The sequence below is a fragment of the Mobula birostris genome, chromosome 9, assembly GCF_030028105.1.
Source record: "Mobula birostris isolate sMobBir1 chromosome 9, sMobBir1.hap1, whole genome shotgun sequence".
Lineage (NCBI taxonomy): Eukaryota > Metazoa > Chordata > Chondrichthyes > Myliobatiformes > Myliobatidae > Mobula > Mobula birostris.
The window spans coordinates 65451995-65471727 of record NC_092378.1 but is presented as its reverse complement, the minus strand read 5'-3'; the positions used below and the strand labels follow the sequence as shown (position 1 = coordinate 65471727).

The window sequence follows — 19733 nt, the reverse complement described above, 5'->3', positions numbered from 1 at the left end:
AAATAGTTGCAGTAATCACTTTTATACTAGGCTGCAGCTTTGTCTGCCATCTCTTTGTTATCATGCTGCTAACATCAGTTCAGACAACATATGCTAGACCTAACAACTAAATACAAAGCAAAAAAAACACCACAGCACACACCAAATGCTGGAGGAACTCAGCAGGTCAGGCAGCATCTATGGAGGGGAATAAACAGTCAACATTTCGGGCTGAGACCCTTCATCAGGACTGGGAAGGGAGGCGGCAGAAGCCAGAATAAAAAGGTGTGGGGGATAGGGGGATGAAGTAAAAAGCTGGGAAGTGATAGGTGGGAGAGGTAAAGGACTGAAGACAAAAGCAGGTGGGATTGGGTTCGAGCTGCAAAATACTGTAATCATCAGTGGCACCCTTAAAATATAAAGCACTGTGGCACAGGACAGGCCCTTCAGCCCTCGATGTTGTGCCGACCTTTCAACCTGCTCTAAGGTCAACTTAATCTTCCCTCCCACGTGGCCCTCCATTTTTCGATTATCCAAGTGCCTATCTAAGAGACTCTTCAATGTCCCTAATGCATCTGCCTCTACCGGTAGCCCTGGCAGGGTGTTCCACACACACACCACTCTCTGCGTGAAAATCCTACCTCTGACATCTCCTCTATTCTCTCCCTCAATCACCTTAAAATTATGTCCCCTTGCACTAACCATCGGCCTTGGGAAAAGGTCTCTGTCTATCCACTCAAACTATACATCTTATCATCTTGTACACCTCTATTGTCACCTCTCATCCAGCTTTCACTTCAAAGAAAAAAGCCCTAGCTTTCTCACCCTATCCTCATAAGACACGCTCTCTAGTCCAAGTGGCATCCTGGTAAGTCTCCTCTGCACCCTCTCTAAAGCTTCCACATCCTTCCTCTAATGAAGCGACCACAACTGAACACAATATTCCAAGTGCGACCTACTAGAGTTTTACAGAGCTGCAACATTACCTCACGGCTCTTGTCCCCTAACAAATGAAGGCCAACACACCACAAGCCTCCTTAACAACCCTATCAACTGGTGTGGCAAACAATGGAAGTAGGCACTCACGGAACTCTCAGAAGGGGATGGGATAAGCATCTGGAATAGACAGAGTATAGGTAGAGTAGCGGCAAATACAGAGTAGACAGCCAGGACTGAAATGTCTAGTACTAGAGGACATGTGGCAACGTGTGAAGCAAGTTTTTTATACAGAGAGTGGTGAGTGGTGAGTGTTTGGAATGCGCTGCCAAAGGTGGTGATGGAGTCAGAAACGATAGGAGCATGAAGAAGTCTCTTAGACAGGCACTGGAATATGCAAGGAAGGGAAGGATATGATCAAGATGCAGGGAAGATTGAATAGATTAATTAATTGAAAGTCCTGGGTTTAATTAGATCAACCTAACATTGTGGGCTGAACAGCCTGCCCTGTGCTGTACTGTTTTGTGTTCCATGTGTAACATTTAAAGAGAATTACTTGCTGGACTGTAGAGGAAATGTGCGGGGTTGTCGGACTAATTGGGGTGCCCAAGCAGGATGGGCTGACCGGCCACTTTTGCTGATGTGTCACATTCTGCCTATGAAGTGAGCAGCAACATCATTGCCTTGGTAAATGTACAGTGAAGTGGTAGTCCCATGTTCAATCTCTGGCAAAGAGGGACAACGTCTGTGGTGGGGAGTGAGAGCCAGACACATAGTGTGAATGAGTGATTCCAACTTCTCCAACACATGTTGCCTACTTGTACATCTCCTGTTGGAAACTCTGGATCATCCATCAAAGATTCATTCATGGAATTGCACAGAAACAGGCCATTCAGCCATATCAGCTCAAGCTCAAACCTCCTCCCATCATTTCCACCTGAATGCTCTATTCCATTCCTGTTCACAACACAGACACACTATCACCTCCAACACTTTGTGTGGGAGCAATTTGCACATTGAAACATCTTCCAGATGTTGGAGATGACAAGCTACAAATGAGGCAATAATCCACACGGGTGTAAATCGTCTGCAAGAAAAGTGGCTGCAAGTTCAAGGGAAATTATTCAATGGGAATGGGATTGTTTACTTAGTTGGTGGAGACAGAGACGGGTGAAGAAGTTCAGGTTCAGGTTTATTCAACCATTTACACGTACACATCTGAACAGAACAACCGTCCTCACGGACCAAGATGCAAAACACAGTACACATTTCATATACTTTATTTTATTTAGAGATAAGTGCAGAACAGGGCCTTCTGGCCCAACAAGCCACACAAGCCAGCAACCCACTTATTTAACACTAGCCTAATCACGAGACAATTTACAATAGCCCATTAACCTAATTGGTACATCTTTGGACTGTGGGAGGAAATGGGAGCACCCGGAGGAAACCCACATGGGGAGAATGTACAGATTCCTTACAGAGGGCACCAGAATTGAACTCCAACCTCTGGAATGCCCAGAGTTTAATAGTGTCGCACTAACCACTGTGCTATCATGATGCTCGATATCAGCACACAAGATAATATTAACAGATAATAAACAACATTCTGCAGATGTACAAGTTGATATGAAGTGCATATACAACACAAATTAAAATATACTTCAGTATTACTGCTACTAGCGCAGTCATAAATATTGGTATCAGGGTGTTCAGAAGTCTCACAGCCTGAGAGAATTAACTGTTACCCAGTCCAAGAGTCCTTGTTCTTATACTGCGTACCTTCTGACTGACAGAAGGAGATCACTGAGATGGGAGATGTCCTTGATAATGCTGAGGACCATTCCCATCCAAGAAAGTGAGAAGACATGGCTGTCTCGAAATTAGACTAGAAGGCCATTCGGCATATTGAGTCTGCTGTGCTATTCCATCATGGCTGATTTATTATCCCTCTCAGCCCCATACTCCTGCCTTCTCCCCATAACTAATCAAGAACCTATCAACCTCCGCTTTAAATATACCCAATGACATGGCCTCCACTGCCATATGTTCCACAGGCTCACCACTTCCTGGCTAAATAAATTTCTCCTCATCTCTGTTCTAAATGTTCTATTCTAAGGCTGTGCCCTCTGGTCCTAGACTCCCCCACTATAGGGAACATCCTCTCCACATCCTGTCTATATTGTCCTTTCAATATTCAATATGTTTCAATGAGATCCTCTTCATTCTTCTAAACTCCAGTGAGTACAGGCCCAGAGCCATCAAAAGCTCCTCGTCTGTTAACCCTATCATTCCCATAATCATTATTGTGAACTTTCTCTGGACCCTTTCCAATGTTAGCACATCTTTTCTTCGATAAGATGCCCAAAACTGCTCACAATACTCCAAGTGCGGTCTGACCAAAGCCTTATAAAGCCTCAGCTTTACTCCTTGCTTTTATATTCTAGCCAGATATTCTCCCTCAATCTAAGCTATGTTCTTTTGGAAAGCTTGCAAACATAATAAAAATCAGTAGTCAACTTACGGTGATGTCTTCAGCACTTCTATCTTCTGCTGACTCTAGCCTATCAAAAACAAGAAAACAAATTTCAAATATTTGTGCATAAAACAAGGGTTTGTGCGAGTGGTGAAGAATTAGGTAGAGGAGAAGTTTCTTCACCCAGAAGATGATGAATCTTTGGGACTTTCTCACCGATAGACTGTTAAGACTCAAACATGAAGTTTGACACAGCAAGACACCACAAATATTGGAGTTTGGAGCCAAAGTGCAAACTGCTGGAAGAACACAACAGATCTTGATTGCCAAGGAACCTCACCAGCAACTCTCCTCAGGAGGCTAAGGACACTTGACATGCGTGAGATAATTTACGCCAGCTTTTATAGGGTAGATGCACCACAGAAAACATCCCAGATATGTCACTGCTTGGTATGGCAACTGCTCGGTCTGAAACTGCAAAGTGTTGTGAATGCAGTCCAGTCTATCCTGCAAACCAACCTCCCTCCAGTCAGTAACACACACACAATACGGGAGGAACTCAGCAGGTCAGGCAGCATCCATGGAGAGGAACAAACAGTTGACATTTTGGGCCAAGACCCTTCATCAGGACTGGAAAGGAAGGGGGGAGATGCAAGAATAAAAAAGGTGGTGGTGGGGAAGGAGGACCAGCTAGAAGATGATAGGTGAATCCAGGTGGGTGGGAAAGTTAAGGGGCTGGAGAAGGAGAAATCTGATCGGAGAGGAGAGTGGACAATAGGAGAAAGGGAAGGAGGAGTGGACCCAGGGGGAGGTGATGGGCTGGTGAGGTGAAGAGGTAAGTGCCCAAAGTGGGGAATAGAAGAAGAGGGAAAGGGATCCTAGAATGAGGCTTTCCTTTCCAGTACAACAGAGATGTTCTCCTTCTTCAAAGAGTGGGGTTTCCCTTCCTCCACCATTGGTGTTGCATGGAAGAAATGCATTTTTTCCATTTCCTAGACATCTGCATTCACCCCATCTTCCAGCCACCTTTATAGGGATAGAGCTTCTCTTGTCCTCATCTACCAGCCTATAAGCCTCTATATCTGACACATCATTCTCCAAACTGTTTGCCATCTTCAACAGAATCCTACCACCAAACATATCTTCACCTCCCCCCGTACTCCGCTTTCTGCAGGGATCACTCCCCCATGATTCTCCAGTCCATTCATCCTCCCAATTGTCTCCCTCCTGGCACATATCCCTGCAAGCAACAGAAATGCTACACCTGTCGATTCACCTTCTCCCTCACCTCCATTCAGGGCCCAAAACAGTCTTCCAGGTAAGGCAACACTCCACCTTCAAATCTGTTAGGGTTGTCTATTGTATCCAGAGCCCCCAATATGCCCTCCTCTACATTGATGAATCCCAACGTAAATTGGGGGACTGCCCTGTCAATCACCTCTGCTCTGTCCGCCAAAGGTGGAATTTCCCTGTGGCCAATCACTTTAATTCCTATCTACATTCCTGTTCTGACATGTTTGTCCATGGCCTCCTATTTTGCCATGATAAGGCCACTCTCACGATGAAGGAGAAACACCTCATATTCCATGATGGCCTGAATATTGATTTTACTTCTGGTAATTTTTTTCCTCTTCCACTTCCTGCTTCTTCTATTCCCCACTCTGGCCTCTTATCTCTTCTCCTCACCTGTCTATCACCTTCTCCTAGTTCTCCCCCTTCCTTTTCTCCTATGCTCCACTCTTCACTTCTATCAGATTTGTTCTTCTCCAGCCTTTTACCTTTCCCCAGCCACCTGGCTTCACCCATCACCCTCTAGCTAGTCCTCCATCCTCTCCCCCCACCTTATTATTCTGGTATCTTCCCCTTTCCTTTCCAGTCCTGATGAAAGGTCTTGGCCCAAAACATCGGCTTTCTATTTATTTCCATAGATGCTGCCTGACCTGCTGAGTTCCTCCAGCATTTTGTGTGTGTTGCTCTGGATTTCCAGCATGGAATTCCCTCCCTAACAGCACTGTGGGTGCACCTACACCTCAGGGACTTCAGCAGTTCAAGAAGGCAGCTCATCACCACCTACTCAAGGGCAACTAGGGATGGGCAATAAATGCTGGCATAGCTGGCAATGCCCACATCCCGCAAATGAATAAATTTAAAAAATTAGCAAAATCACTTGTTAATAATAATAATAACAACAGCAACAGGTAAGACAATCCATGATAACCATGTGGATATAATATCACAGGATAAACAAGCAAGAACCTTTTAGTAAGAAGTGAAATCAATATTCATCAGTGTTGCATCAGAGAGATCACACACACCAACCAGACTTTGTGATCTATAGGTGATCAGAGAGATCACAAACATCAAGACGATTTACCGGACTTTGTGATCTATAAGTGCTCACAGAGATCATACACACCAAGGTGATTTGGCAGACTTTGTGATCTATAAGTGATCACAGTGATCATGCACACCAAGGTGATTTACTGACTTTGTGATCTATAAATGATCACAGAGATCATACACACCAAGGCGATTTACTGACTTTGTGATCTATAAGTGATCACAGTGATCATGCACACCAAGGTGATTTACTGACTTTGTGATTTATAAATGATCACAGAGATCATACACACCAAGGCGATTTGGCAGACTTTGTGATCTACTGTATAAATGATCACAGAGATCATGCACACCAAGGCAACTTACTGACTTTGTGGTCTATAAACGATCACAGAGATCATGCACACCAAGGCGATTTACTGACTTTGTGATCTATAAATGATCACAGAGATCATGCACACCAAGGCGATTTAATGACTTTGTGATCTCTAAACAGATATTTAGGTTAATTCCATTTCCCGGAAGTGAATCCATAATCCAGCCAATTATGAGTCTCCGATTGAATCCGAATTAGATCAGAATTGGAATCAGGTTTATTATCGTGTTATATGATGAAATTTGTAGTTTCACAGCAGCAGTACAGTGCGAAGCCATAGAATTGTTTTAAATTACAAAATAAATAAATAGTGCAAAAACTCCTCAGAGTGTTGCATAGAAATGGAGGGAGATCTGCCTCTATTAACCTCACAGGGAGCAACTTCCAGACCCCCACTGCATGTTGGTGAAATACTTTTCTTGAATCCTTTGACCAATTAGCTTCAATCTGAGGGGAGAGCAGATTTTAAAAAATGACAAAATAATGAGTTGCATCAAGAGAATCTTCTTCCCCAGCACAGAAATAGCCTCAAGGTGAGAGGGGAAAAAGTGAAAGGGGATGAGCGGGTCAATTTTGCTCTACACAGAGGGTGGTGGGTGTCTGAATTATACTAGCAGGGGTAGTGTTAGAGGCAGATATGATCGTGGCATTTCGGAGGCTTGTAGACAGACCCATGTGCATGCAGGGAACGGAGGGATACGGATCACGTGTGGACAGAAGGGATTAGTTTAACTTGGCACAAACACAAGAGATTCTGCTGATGCTGGAAATCTTGAGCAACACACACAAAATGGTGGAGGAACTCAGAAAGCCAGGCAGCGTCTATGGAGAGGAATAAACAGTGGAGGTTTCCAGCCAAGACCCTTCATCAGGACTGGTAGGAGAGGGGGAAGAAGCCAGATAAAGAAGGAGGTGGGAAGTGGAGGTGTGTAGTATGACCAGGATGCAAGACAAGCTTTTCACTGTATCTTATCATTGAGGTTGAACGATAACAGCAGCAATGCGGAATAAAGTGCAACAGCTACACTTGAGGTGCAAGGTCATGACAAGGTTAAGCGTCCATTTACTCATACAAAAGTCTGGTAACAGCAGGACAGAAGCTGTCCTTGGGCCCAGCGGTAGGTACCTTCATGCTTTTGTATATTCTGCCTGATGGGAGGGGGGAAGAGGGAATGTCTAGGGTAGCTGGGGTCTTTGATTATGCTGGCTGCTTTCCTGAGGCAGCCAGAAGTATAGATGGACATACGATAAGATGGACTCTTGACTTCACAATCTACCTTGTAATGGCCCCTTTACCTCATTGTCTGCCCGCACTGCACTTCCTCTGTAATGTAACCCTTCATTCTGCATTCTGTTATTGTTCCCGCTTGTACTACCTCACTGCACTGATTTGATGTATGGATGGGAAGGAAAATTTAAAAAATCCACTGTACTGAGGTGCATGTGATGATAATAAACCAAATTATCAATCACCACCTCATAATAATGATTAAAACCCAACTAGTTCATTGGCGGGGGGGGGTTTGCCATCAGAACTAATCTACCCTGTACACTCAGTGACCACCTAACTAGGTTCACCCAATGAACCCAGTGTACTTTTCTGCTCCTGGAACCCATCCACCTCAAGGTGCAATGTGTTGTGTATTCAGAGACACTCTTTTGCACATCACTGTAGTACAGCGTGGTTATTTTATTTTATTTTTATTTAGTGATACAGTGCAGAGTAGCCCCTGCTGGCCCTTCAAGACATACCGCCAACAAATCCAGTTAACCTTAACCTAATCACGGGACAATGAACCAACCCGGTATGTCTTTGGACTATGAGAGGAAACCAGAGCACCCAGGGAAAACCCACACGTTCCACAGGGAGGACGTACAGAGCTCCTTACAGAATGGTGCCAAGATTGAACTCTAAACCCTGGAATGCTCCAAGCTGTAATAGCATCACACTAACCTTACTTGAGTTACTGTCGCCCTCCTATCAGCTTGAACCAATCTGGCCATTCTCCTCTGACCTCTCTCATTAACAAGGTCTCTTCACCCACAAAACAGCCACTCAGTGGGTGTTTTTTTGTTTCTCGCATCTTTCTCTGTAAACTCTAGAGACTCTCGTGCATGAAAATCCCAGATCGGCAGTCTCTGAGATACTCAAACCACCCTGTCTGGCACCAACAATCATTCCACACTCAAAATCATTTACATCACATTTCTTTCTAATGTTTGATCTCAACAACAATTGAACCTCTTGACTATGCCTGCATTGAGTTGCTGCCATGTGATTGGCTGATTAGATATTTGCATTAATGAGCAGGTGTGAAGGTGTACCCAGAAAGTGGCCACTAAGTGTATGTTGAAAGTGAGTCATTAGGTTCAGAGTTGTGTGAGTGAAGTTATCTACGCTGGTTCAAGACTCATTTGGCCCATTGAGTCTGCTCCGCCTTTCAATCCTGGCCTACTCAGGAGCCTGATGGTTGTAGGGTAATAACTGTTCCTGAACCTGCAGGTCTGGGACCTAAAAATCCTGTTACTCCTAACTCCAGACCCAACAAAGATGGCGACTTTAATTGCCATGATTTAATTGTCCTGATGAAGGACCTCAGTCTGAAATGACTGTTTATTCATTTCCATAGATGCTGCCTGACCTGCTGAGTTCCTTCAGCATTTTGTGTGTATTGCTCTGGATTTCCAGCATCTGCAGAATCTCTTGTGGTTACGATTTCACTTGCCACTTTAAGGACTATTAGTGATGGACAATCAATATTCGTAGTGCCACCAATGTCCACATTCTTTCAGTAAATAATTAATATAAGAGGCTATTGCAATTAAATTCCAATGGACCAAACGGATCATTAATTTTTCTCCTGCTTTAAAGAGGAGAAATGAAAAACTCAGTACAGAGTTGTCATGCTATTAGTAAGCACTGCAGATAGGAAGAGACGCAGTTGCCAGAGGATGTCACAGTGAGAAGCTGATAGATGCAGTTCCAACTGTGTACAACCATATGGAAAGCTAATTCTGAGATGGAGACTGTGCCTGTGTGGAGAATGATGGGAAAGGTGCCAGGCTGGCTGAGTTGGTGCCTTGGAGACGGAACTTATTTTTCTCAGGAAGTTGACCTGGGCAAGCCTTGAAAGTTCCCTGACTCACCTGCAGATTCACAGGGAAGGTCCCAAAATTCTGGCTGAAGCATACACCAGGTGCCTGGGTGAAAACCAGCTCCAATGGAGATCACACAGATTGCTTTCTCCTCGTTATAAATGCCACGTTGCACATGTTTTTAGTCAGCGAGCACAGGCTCAGTATTTTAAAACGACTCCTGTAAGGAATGCTTTGTTTACGTCAGAGGAGTGGGGTTGATGGGAGCTGCAAAGGCGGGATGGGGTGAATAACCTGCTAATATGCTGTAGGAAGTTAAAAAGAGCATTGGTATCATATGGCATGAGAGGACATTAAACCTACCAACCTGTGCTAGTCTTTCATCAGTCCCATTCTATCAGCCTTTCTCCAATGCTCTGCCCCCATCTACACTTGCAAGAGCTGCCGGTAAGGCTGACAAAGTGGAGAGTGCTTTCAGCACTCTTGGAATATTGTGTTTAGTTCTGGTTGCCTCATTACAGGAAGTGGGTGGAAGCTATAGAGAGGGTGCAGAGGAGATTTACCAGGATTCTGCCTGAATTAGACAGCATGTCTTATTGGGGACAGGTTGAGTGAACTTGTTTTCTTTTTAAGTGAAAGAGGATGAAAGGTGACTTGATAGAGGTGTATAAGATGATAAGAGATGTAGATCGAGTGTATAGGATGTTTGCAATAGTGGGGGAATCTCGAACCAGAGGGCATAGCTTCAGGATAGAAGGACATCCCTTTAAAACAGAGATGAGGAGAAATTTCTTTAGTCAAAGGATGGTAAATCTGTGGAAGTCATTACCACAGGTGGGTGTGGAGGCCAAGTCATGGCACACTTAAAGCAAAGGTTGATGGGTTCTTGATTAGTAAGGGCATCGAAAGTTATGGGGAGAAGGCAGCAGAAAATGGGGTTGAGAGGGATAATAAAGACTCAATTGGGGTCTGATTTGATTAGACACAAATGACCTAATTGTGCTCCAGTGTCTTATGGCCTTATAGTATAGACAGAGACAGGGTGGAAGGGCCTGAAACGAGGGGTTATCATTTTAAGGAGATTGGAGGAAACTATACGAGGGGATGTCAGAGGTAGGTTTTTTTACACAGAGTAGCAGGTGAGTGGAACATATTGCAAGAACTGATGGTAGAGGCAGATACATCAGGGACATTTAAAAGACTCTTAGATAGGCACATGGATGAGAGAAACGTGGAGGGCTATGTAGGAGGGAAGGGTTAGATTGATCTTAGAGTAGTTAAAAGGTCAGCACAACATCGTGGGCTGAAGAACCTGTGCTGTGCTATAGTGTTCTGTGGTCTAACTCCTTCTATATTGAATGCTCTGAGTGTTTTTCTGAGATAGAATGCTTTGAGGTAGCTTTTTCTCAGATCAGATCAGATCAGGCACGCAACTCTGACATGAGAGGAAGGCATTGAGTATTAAGCCACTTGTACCTATACCATCAGGTGAGGATTTAAACAGGTTGAGCATGTACCATCAGAAGGAAATGTGACCATACTGAAACAGACATGACCATAAGATATAGCAGCAGAATAAGGCCATTCAGCCCATTGAGTCTCCACTGCCTTTCAATCCTGGCTGCTCCCATTTACCATTCAACAAGCGATCAATCTCTGCCTTAAATACACCCATGACTTGGCCTCTGCTGCTGTCTGTGACAAGGAATTCCTCAGATTCACTACCCTCCGGCTGAAGAAATTCTTCCTCCTCTCAAACCTAATGGGAGGTCCCGTTATTCTGAGGTTGTGTACTCAGATCCTGCGCTCTCTGACATCCTCTCCACGTTCACTCTTCTCAGGTCTTTCAGCATTCAGTAGGTTTCAATGAGATCCCCCTCATCCTTCTGAACTCCATCAAGTACAGGCCCAGAGATATCAAACATTCCTTATAGGTTAAGATTTTGACTCCCGCGATCATTCTTGTGAACCTGCTCTGGACTCTTTCCAGGGCCTGCACATCCTTCCTTAGATATGGGGCCCCCATTGAATACACTCACATGGACGGCTGTCATGAGAAAGCAGCATCATCATCCCACACTCCCACCATCCAGGCTATACCCTCTTCCTGCTACAACTGTTGGACAGAAATTATACCCTCCAACCATCAGGCTCTTGAACTGGTGTGGATAGCTTCACACGCCACAACTCTGAACTAATTCTATGACCTACAGTCTCACTTTCAAGGACTCTTTACAACATTTTCTCAGTGTTATTTTTTATTTAAACAATTCATCCTCTTTTGCATATTGGATGGCTGTCAGTCTTTCTCTGTTTATATATAGTTTTCCATAAATTCTATTTTTTTTCCTTGTAAATGCCAACAATAGAGTGAATCTCAAGGTACCATAAACATACCGTACTTTGATAATAAATTTACTTTGAACTTTGAGGAAAGTTGCTCACAATATTTTAAAGAGTAGCTTTATAAGTCACATGTACAATGAAATATTGAGACGTTCAGTGAAATCAAATCAAATCAGATTTGTGCTGGGCATCCCGCAAGTGTTGTCATACTTCTAGTGCCACAATTTACTAACCTGGACGTCTTTGCGGGCTGAATCCGGCACGCCCGGTGGAAACCCATGCAGTCACGGGGAGAACATACAAGTTCTACAGGCAGCGGCGGAATTGAGACAGGGTCGCTGGCGCTCGAGTAGCATTATGTTAACCGCTACACTACTGTGCCAAATGCAGTCTGACCATGGAGATCAATCCAACTGGTTATATCACCGTCTGGTACGGCGGAGCCACCGCACAGGATCGGAAAAGGCTGCAGAGTGTTGCAAACTTAGTCAGCTCCATCATGGGTACCAGCCTCCCCAGCAGCAAGAACATCTTTGAAAGGCGATGCCTCAAAAAGGCAGCATCCATCGTTAAGGACCTCCATTATCCAGGATATGCCCTCTTCTTATTATTGCCATCAGGACAGAGATCCAGAAACCTGATGATACACACTCAACTTTTAGGAACAGCTTCAACCCCTCTGCCGTCAGATTTCTGAATGGGCAATAAACCCATGAACGTTATCTCACTATTGTTGCTCTCTTTTGCACTGCTATTTAATTTTTTATTATATATATTTCTTGCTGTAATTTATGGATTTTTTTGTGTACTGCACTATAATGGTGCCACGAAACTACAAATTTCACGATACAAGAAATTCTGCAGATGCTGGAAATCCAGAGCAACAAACACAAAATGCTGGAAGAACTCAGCAGGTCAGGCAGCATCTATGGAGGGGAATAAACAGTCGATGCATCAGGCTAAGACCCTTCATCAGGACTGGATAGGAAGGGTGGAGAAAATTTCTGGAAAACAGTGACTGTTTGTTCATTTCCATAAATTTCATGACATACCGTAATAAACCAGATTCTTCTGATTCTGATTCTAGCTTACAAACCCTCAGCAGTACATCCTTGTTTTTATATTCCTTGTTCTCCCTCTCAGAAGGGAAAACATGGAGCAGTCACAGGCTGTAAGCCTCAGGGGATGAAGTATACACGAATTGCCTTTGACCCCAGTGATGGAAATCAGACAGAGGGATGGGACGTCCCAACAGTGAAACAACTGGCTTCATTTGTCCTTGTTCTAACTGGTCCTCAGATAACCCACTCGTGCTTCTGACACCAAATCAGACCTCACCTCCACTCACCTCCTCATCGCCCCACCCTCCCCCCGGTACTCTTGACACCAAATCAAACCTCACTGCCTCGTCACCCCACCCTCCCCCCGGTACTCCTGACACCAAATCACACCTCACCTCCACTCACCTCCTCATCACCCCACCCTCCCACCGGTACTCCTGACACCAAATCAAACCTCACTGCCTCATCACTTCACTTGTTAAGCAAGACCATAAGACATAGAAGCAGGATTATACCGTTGATCCTTTTCCGCCACTATCGGTTGATTTTATTATCCGTCTCTAGCCCATTGTCTTGCCTTCTCTCCATAACCTTTAACATCCCTACTAATTAAGAATCTATCAACCTCTGCTTTAAATATATTAACTGACTTGGCCTCCACTGTGTCTGTGGCACTGAATTCCACAGATTCAACACCCTCTAACTAAAGAACTTCCACCTCATCTCTGTTCTAAAGGAATGTCTTTGCATTCTAAGGCTGTGCCCTCTGGTCCAAGACTCCCCCACTATAGGAAACATCCTCTCCATGCCCACTCTATCTAGGCCTTTCCATTTTTGATAGGTTTCAATGAGATCCTCCCAAGTAAATATCTAGTTCAATACAGGGCCCAAAATTGCTCAGTTCTGGGAGGCTTGGTAGGGTGAAAGGTCTGGAGGAAGATTCCTGGTGAGGAAATTTAGTTTATTCTAAGTTTCAAAATTAGTATTTTGGCCACTTAAGACTGAGCTGAGAAGGAATTTCTTTACTCAGAGGGTGGTATATGTTTTGGAATTCTCTATCCAGAGAGATTGAGGCCAAATCAGAATAAGTGTGTTGATAGTTTTATAGATTCAGATTCAGATTCGGATTTATTTATCACATGTGTATTGAAATGTAGAGTGAAATGTGTTGTTTGCATTAACAACCCAAGGATGTGCTGGGGGCAGTCTGCAAGTGTCACCACACACTCTGGTACCAATGTAGCACGTCCACCATGTTCAGCAAACATCGCAGGCAGTAGCAGCAACAGCAACAAAATAAAGAACAACAGCAAAACAAAGGCAAGAAAATCTGCAGATGCTGGAAATCCAAGCAACACATACAAAATGCTGGATGAACTCAGCAGGCCAGGCCCAAAACGTCGACTGTCTACTCTTTTCCATAAACGCTGCCTATCCTGATGGGTTCTTCCAGCATTTTGTGTGTGTGGCAGCAAGACCTGCCATAATATCCACCCACCCCTCAAACAGACAGGCCTCTAACCCCAGGACAAGACACATCCAGGCCTCTGGTCCTTGGCTCCAGTCCCTCAGACTCACAGACATTCAGCATCTAACCTCCAGACCCTGGCCCAGGATCATGTACATCGGGCCACAGACCTCTGGACAAAAACACATATTGAACACTGGACTTCCTGTAGATGCCGGAAATCCAGAGCAACACACACAAAATGCTGAAGGAACCCAGCAGGTCAGGCAGCATCTGTTCAGAGGAATAAACCGTCGACATTTCGGACTGAGACCCTTCATCTGGATTGGATAGGAAGGGGAAAGAGGGCAGGAAAAGAAGGTGGGGGAGGGGAGGGGGGAGGGGTATGATTGGACAGGTGACAGGTGATGGAGAAGGTGGGTGGTGGGGGGGTGAAGTGAGAAGTTGGGGGGGTTATATGTGGAAGCGGTAAAGGTATACTGAAGACTGTTGGATCTCTGTTATGTTGGGAAGTTAAGAGTTAGGGTGATAAGACGGGAAGGTGAAACCAGATCAGATCCTAAAGATGGAGAGTAATGGCAAAAAGAGCCAAAAGGGATTTAATGGACTTGTGTGAGGGACTCAAAGATTCCATGGATGTATATGAGAGAGGGAATGGCACAGGTAGGATTGTCCGTATGTCAACTCTTTCCTAAAGTGTGGCGACCAAAAAGAGATGGACCTTTCTCTCCTGCAAACCCATGAAGCAAGTCACTAAAGACCAGCAAACTTCTACAGATGTACTGTGGAGAGCATCCTAACTGGTTGCATCGCCCTCTGGCATGAGGGACCACAGCACAGGATCAGATAAAGCTGGAGAGCATTGTAAGCTCAGCCAGCTCCATCATGGGCACTAGTTCAGCATCGAGGACCTCTTCAATAGGTAATGTCTCAAGAAAGTGACATCCACCATTAAAGACTCTCACCATCCAAGACACGCACTCTTCTCATTACTACCATCAGAGAGGAGGCATAGGAGCCAAAGGAACCACACTCAACGTTCTAGGAAGAGCGTTTTCCCCTCTACCATCAGATTTTGAACAGCCCATGAACCCATGAACACTACCTTACTACCTTGTTCATCTTTTGCACTTCACCCACCTCTATACTGATGCCACAACCCATGTGCCCAAGTACTCTCCAACGCATGCTCTCAATATTACTCATTGTTTATTCAGAGTCCTGAAAAAAGTCACAGCCTGAAACATCGACAGTTTATTCATTTCCATAGATGCTGCCTGACCTGCTGAGTTCCTCCAGCATTTTGTGTGTGTTGCTTTGGATTTCCAGCATCTGCAGAATTTCTTGTGTTTATTTATTTGTTTGTTTGTTTTTCTTCTTGCATTTGCACAGTTTCTTGCTTTTTGCACATTGGTTGCTTGCCGTCTTTGTGTGTAGTTTTTCGCTGATTCTATTGTATTTCTCTGTATCTACTGTGAATGCCTCAAAGAAAATGTATCCCAGGGTTGTATACGGTAACATGGATGTACTTCAATAATAACTTTACTTTGAACTTTGAACTTATTTAATTTTTTATATATTACTTATTGCAAGATAGTAATGGTTTATGTATTGCAATGTACCGCTGGTGCAAAACAACAAATTTCAAGCTATGTCAGTGATAATTAACCTGATTCTAATTCTAATTCTGAATCAACAGGGAACAAACGGTATAAATGCTGAACAATCCTGTCTGCTCAGAAATAATATCAGGTTTATTATCACTGACAATATGTCGTGTAATTTGTTTTGTGGCAGCAGTACGGTGCAAGACATTAAAAAAATACTGTAAGTTACATAAATAAATAAAATGTGTGAAAAAGGAATACCAATTAACATTTGTGGGCTCTGGAATGTTCAGAAATGTGATGACGGTGGAGAAGCTGTACTTAAAATGTCCCAGTTTTGTTAAAAAATTCTTCCTGGAATTAAAGTAAAACAGAGCCTTTTGTTTGCTTATCAGTTGTGCTAATTTGACATTGATGGGGCCCAATTGAAAGCGGGGATAGGTGGATTTCTGGGAAGGTGTGGGCTTTGCAGCCATCACTGCTTCCTGGGTACCGATCCAAGAACAATAACAGCCGCTGGATTTAGGGAGGAAGGCTGTGGGGAGGATGGGGGGTTGTGTTCAAATCCCTGAGGATTAGGCTGCGTACAAGGAAATATCAAATCAGTTCTACATCCTCTTTCATCCACAGGCTTAACATGAAGCAGCAACCTGTCCAAAGTGACAAATGCACAACGAAGCATCTCTTTGTTGTGTTATTTTTAGATATACTTGTAAACTCAGTTTGCTCCTTAAGCGTTGTCATGACAATGGGGTTGATTTACAAAAGGCAGAAACTAATGGGGTATTATCTAGGTGGGAAAGGGCTTCAGACTGATTTACTGAGAGGCACCACATGGTTCATGATGCAGCTCAAAGCTCTGACTTATTTTTAAAACTTCAGGCAATCAACTTCGAGTAACTCTGCTGTAGTCCCAGTGACCCATTGTTTAGCTGTCAGCGGGCTCAGGGACAAGAAAGGTTCAGGTTAAACTGTCTGTGTTAAAAACAGTGCAATGGGCCACGCTTTGCTGTCCAACTTGCAGCAGCTTCTACATGCTTGTCTCCTTTCAGGGCTGGTCTCCTCTTGCTCTCAAGGCCTCAGTCTGAAAATTCTTGCCAGCATCCAGGACATCTTCAAAAGGCAATGCCTCAAAAAGGTGGTATCCATCATTAAGGACCCCCACCACCCAGGACATGCCTTCTTCTCATTACTACTGTCGAAGAGGAGGTGCAGAAGCCTAAAGACACACAGTTAACATTTTAGGAACAGCTTCTTTCCTTCCACCATCAGATTTCTGAACGGTTCATGAACACGACCTCACTATTTCTTTACACTACTTATTTATGTTCATATACATTTCATATTGGAATTTATTATAATTTGTACTTTTATTGTAATTTTTATTATATTTGTATGTATTACACTACTGCTGCAGCAAAATGACAAATTTCATGACATACAGAACTACAGCACAGAAACAGGCCCTTCAGCCCATCTAGTCTGTGCCGTATTGTCATTCTGCCTAGTCCCATCAACCTGCACCTGTACCATTGGCCTCCAAACCTCTCCCATCCATGTCCTTTTCCAGACGGCTCTTAAATGCTGAAATTAAACCTGCATCCATCACTTCTGCTACAAATGACAGGGCTCATTTTTTACTTTTGTAACTTCCTGGGAAAGGTTTCACTGCTAATGTAATGGCTTCTCTGTAGCAGCAGTGTTTGGTTTATGGCTAGAGATAACGGGAGCTTTGGAATGAGCAACGTCCAATGAAGGGAGTGTTTTTTTCTTGTTGTGTGCCCGAGAACGAGGTGATCTGGGTCTCTTGATCGGCGAGAGATGAAGAGAGAAGATGCCTGAAAGGAAAGGTCATAGCCAGCAGGACAGAGTGGACTTGGAGAGGGGCCAGGAGTCGATGAAGCCCGGGGAAATCGATGGAGGACCAATGGAAGGGAAACAGTGAGCTCCAACGTGTGCGCATTAGACTGTTTCATTAAAATGGGCCCTTTTCTTTTTGTTTTCTTTAGGCAAATTAAGAAATATAAAGCTAAATTGTTTAATTGCATATGGTGTACTGTCTGTTAGTCATAGTCATAGTCATAGTCATACTTTATTGATCCCGGGGGAAATTGGTTTTCATTACAGTTACACCATAAATAATAATTAGTAATAGAACCATAAATAGTTAAATAGTAATATGTAAATTATGCCAGTAAATTATGAAATAAGTCCAGGACCAGCCTATTGGCTCAGGGTGTCTGACCCTCCAAGGGAGGAGTTGTAAAGTTTGATGGCCACAGGCAGGAATGACTTCCTATGACGCTCTGTGTTGCATCTCGGAGGAATGAGTCTCTGGCTGAATGTACTCCTGTGCCCACCCAGTACATTATGTAGTGGATGGGAGACATTGACCAAAATAGCATGCAACTTAGACAGCATCCTCTTTTCAGACACCACCGTCAGAGAGTCCAGTTCCATCCCCACAACATCACTGGCCTTACGAATGAGTTTGTTGATTCTGTTGGTGTCTGCTACCCTCAGCCTGCTGCCCCAGCACACAACAGCAAACATGATAGCACTGGCCACCACAGATTCATAGAACATCCTCAGCATCATCCGGCAGGTGTTAAAGGACCTCAGTCTCCTCAAGAAATAGAGACGGCTCTGCCCCTTCTTGTAGACAGCCTCGGTGTTCTTTGACCAGCCCAGTTTATTGTCAATTTGTATCCCCAGGTATTTGTAATCCTCCACCATGTCCACACTGACCCCCTGGATGGAAACAGGGGTCACCGGTACCTTAGCTCTCCTCAGGTCTACCACCAGCTCCTTAGTCTTTTTCACATTAAGCTGCAGATAATTCTGCTCACATGGTACACATTATTTCATGGTACTGACTTCTAATGGGGAACCGATCACACAGCACCCACACAAACAAGAGGTTTTGCACCTCAGATTCCACACATTTGGCAGGGCCGGAGATTGTCTTCGCTAGACTAACGCCACCGGCCGAACCTGAGGGTTACAATTGTGGGGCTTGTCCGGGATCGATATCATCGGATGCTGTGTGATTGCCCTGAGAATTGAACCAGTGGGTTGTGTGTTTAAGTCTGTGCTAGTATGGATGCTGCTGGGGTGGAGCGGTGGTGTGCATCCACGGGGTTACCAGTAACGAATACGTCCGTGTTGAATGGGGTGGATATTCGTATTCTGGATGAATTGTTAATTTGACCTTTAAGTACTGTTAAAGCTGTAGGCAAAGTTACAATTGTGGGATGGAAATTTGATAAAATGGCGGACACAGACTTTGTTTTAGTTCAGACTGGCGGTGACGTAATGGCAGTGGAACTGCCTGGTGCTATCGGGGCTCCAGGAGAGAGGGGCTGTGGACTGTCCACACTTTCCAGGAGGAGGAGAGTGGGAGAGTGTAGGGGAGCGGGCCGAATTGCAAGTCGAGTCTCCCATAGCTGGGGGTGGAGACTTCCAAGACAGGTTGCTCTCGTTTCTGCGGAGCGAGGGGAAGGGGTAGTCTGATTTGGGATGTCTAATGAGTCCCCATCACCCAGTGAAGTGTGAGAATTCTGTATTAGTATCACCCTTACCTCCCTGACAAATAAATGTGAAAATGCCCAGGTTCAAAGTCACAGCTATCGTAGGCTCTGCCTATTCTCGGGAACGAAGGGGGAGAAGCTTTCTGCCTACATCTTTCAGCTAGAGTGGCAGCTAGATTGTTTGCAGTGCAGAGGGGCCATTCAGATGGCTGAGGTGGATCAGTTCAGGATGGACCAAATAGCGAAAGGCGCCCAATCCCAGAATCTGATCACTTGGGGTCTCCAACTGTCTTGTGAGACACGACCCCCCCCTCCCTTGTTTGTTGAGCTGATCAGAGAAGTATGAGAGGAGGAGAACGCGTCAGAGGCGCGGGAGGCCTCTGTCAGCAGGTACGGTCCGCGGTAGTGGTCCCCTGCGGTGAAGTGACCACGGATAGCCTCCCCCGGGGAGTAGTAGAGGAGATTGTGGTAGAGTTGAGAACTGATGTGTCCCGGTGGTTATCAGCGAATGTGGCCCT

At 44.6% G+C, this 19733-nt stretch overlaps 1 protein-coding gene across 1 annotated transcript in view; it reads right to left on the bottom strand.

Annotated features, from left to right (window-relative positions):
• syt1a (synaptotagmin Ia) overlaps positions 1-19733 on the bottom strand; it is a 634808-nt gene that overhangs the window by 355543 nt on the left and 259532 nt on the right. The window contains exon 2 of the mRNA XM_072269450.1: positions 3440-3479. The gene's annotated coding sequence lies outside the window, so the exon portion shown is untranslated. The remainder of the gene's footprint in view (positions 1-3439; positions 3480-19733) is intronic.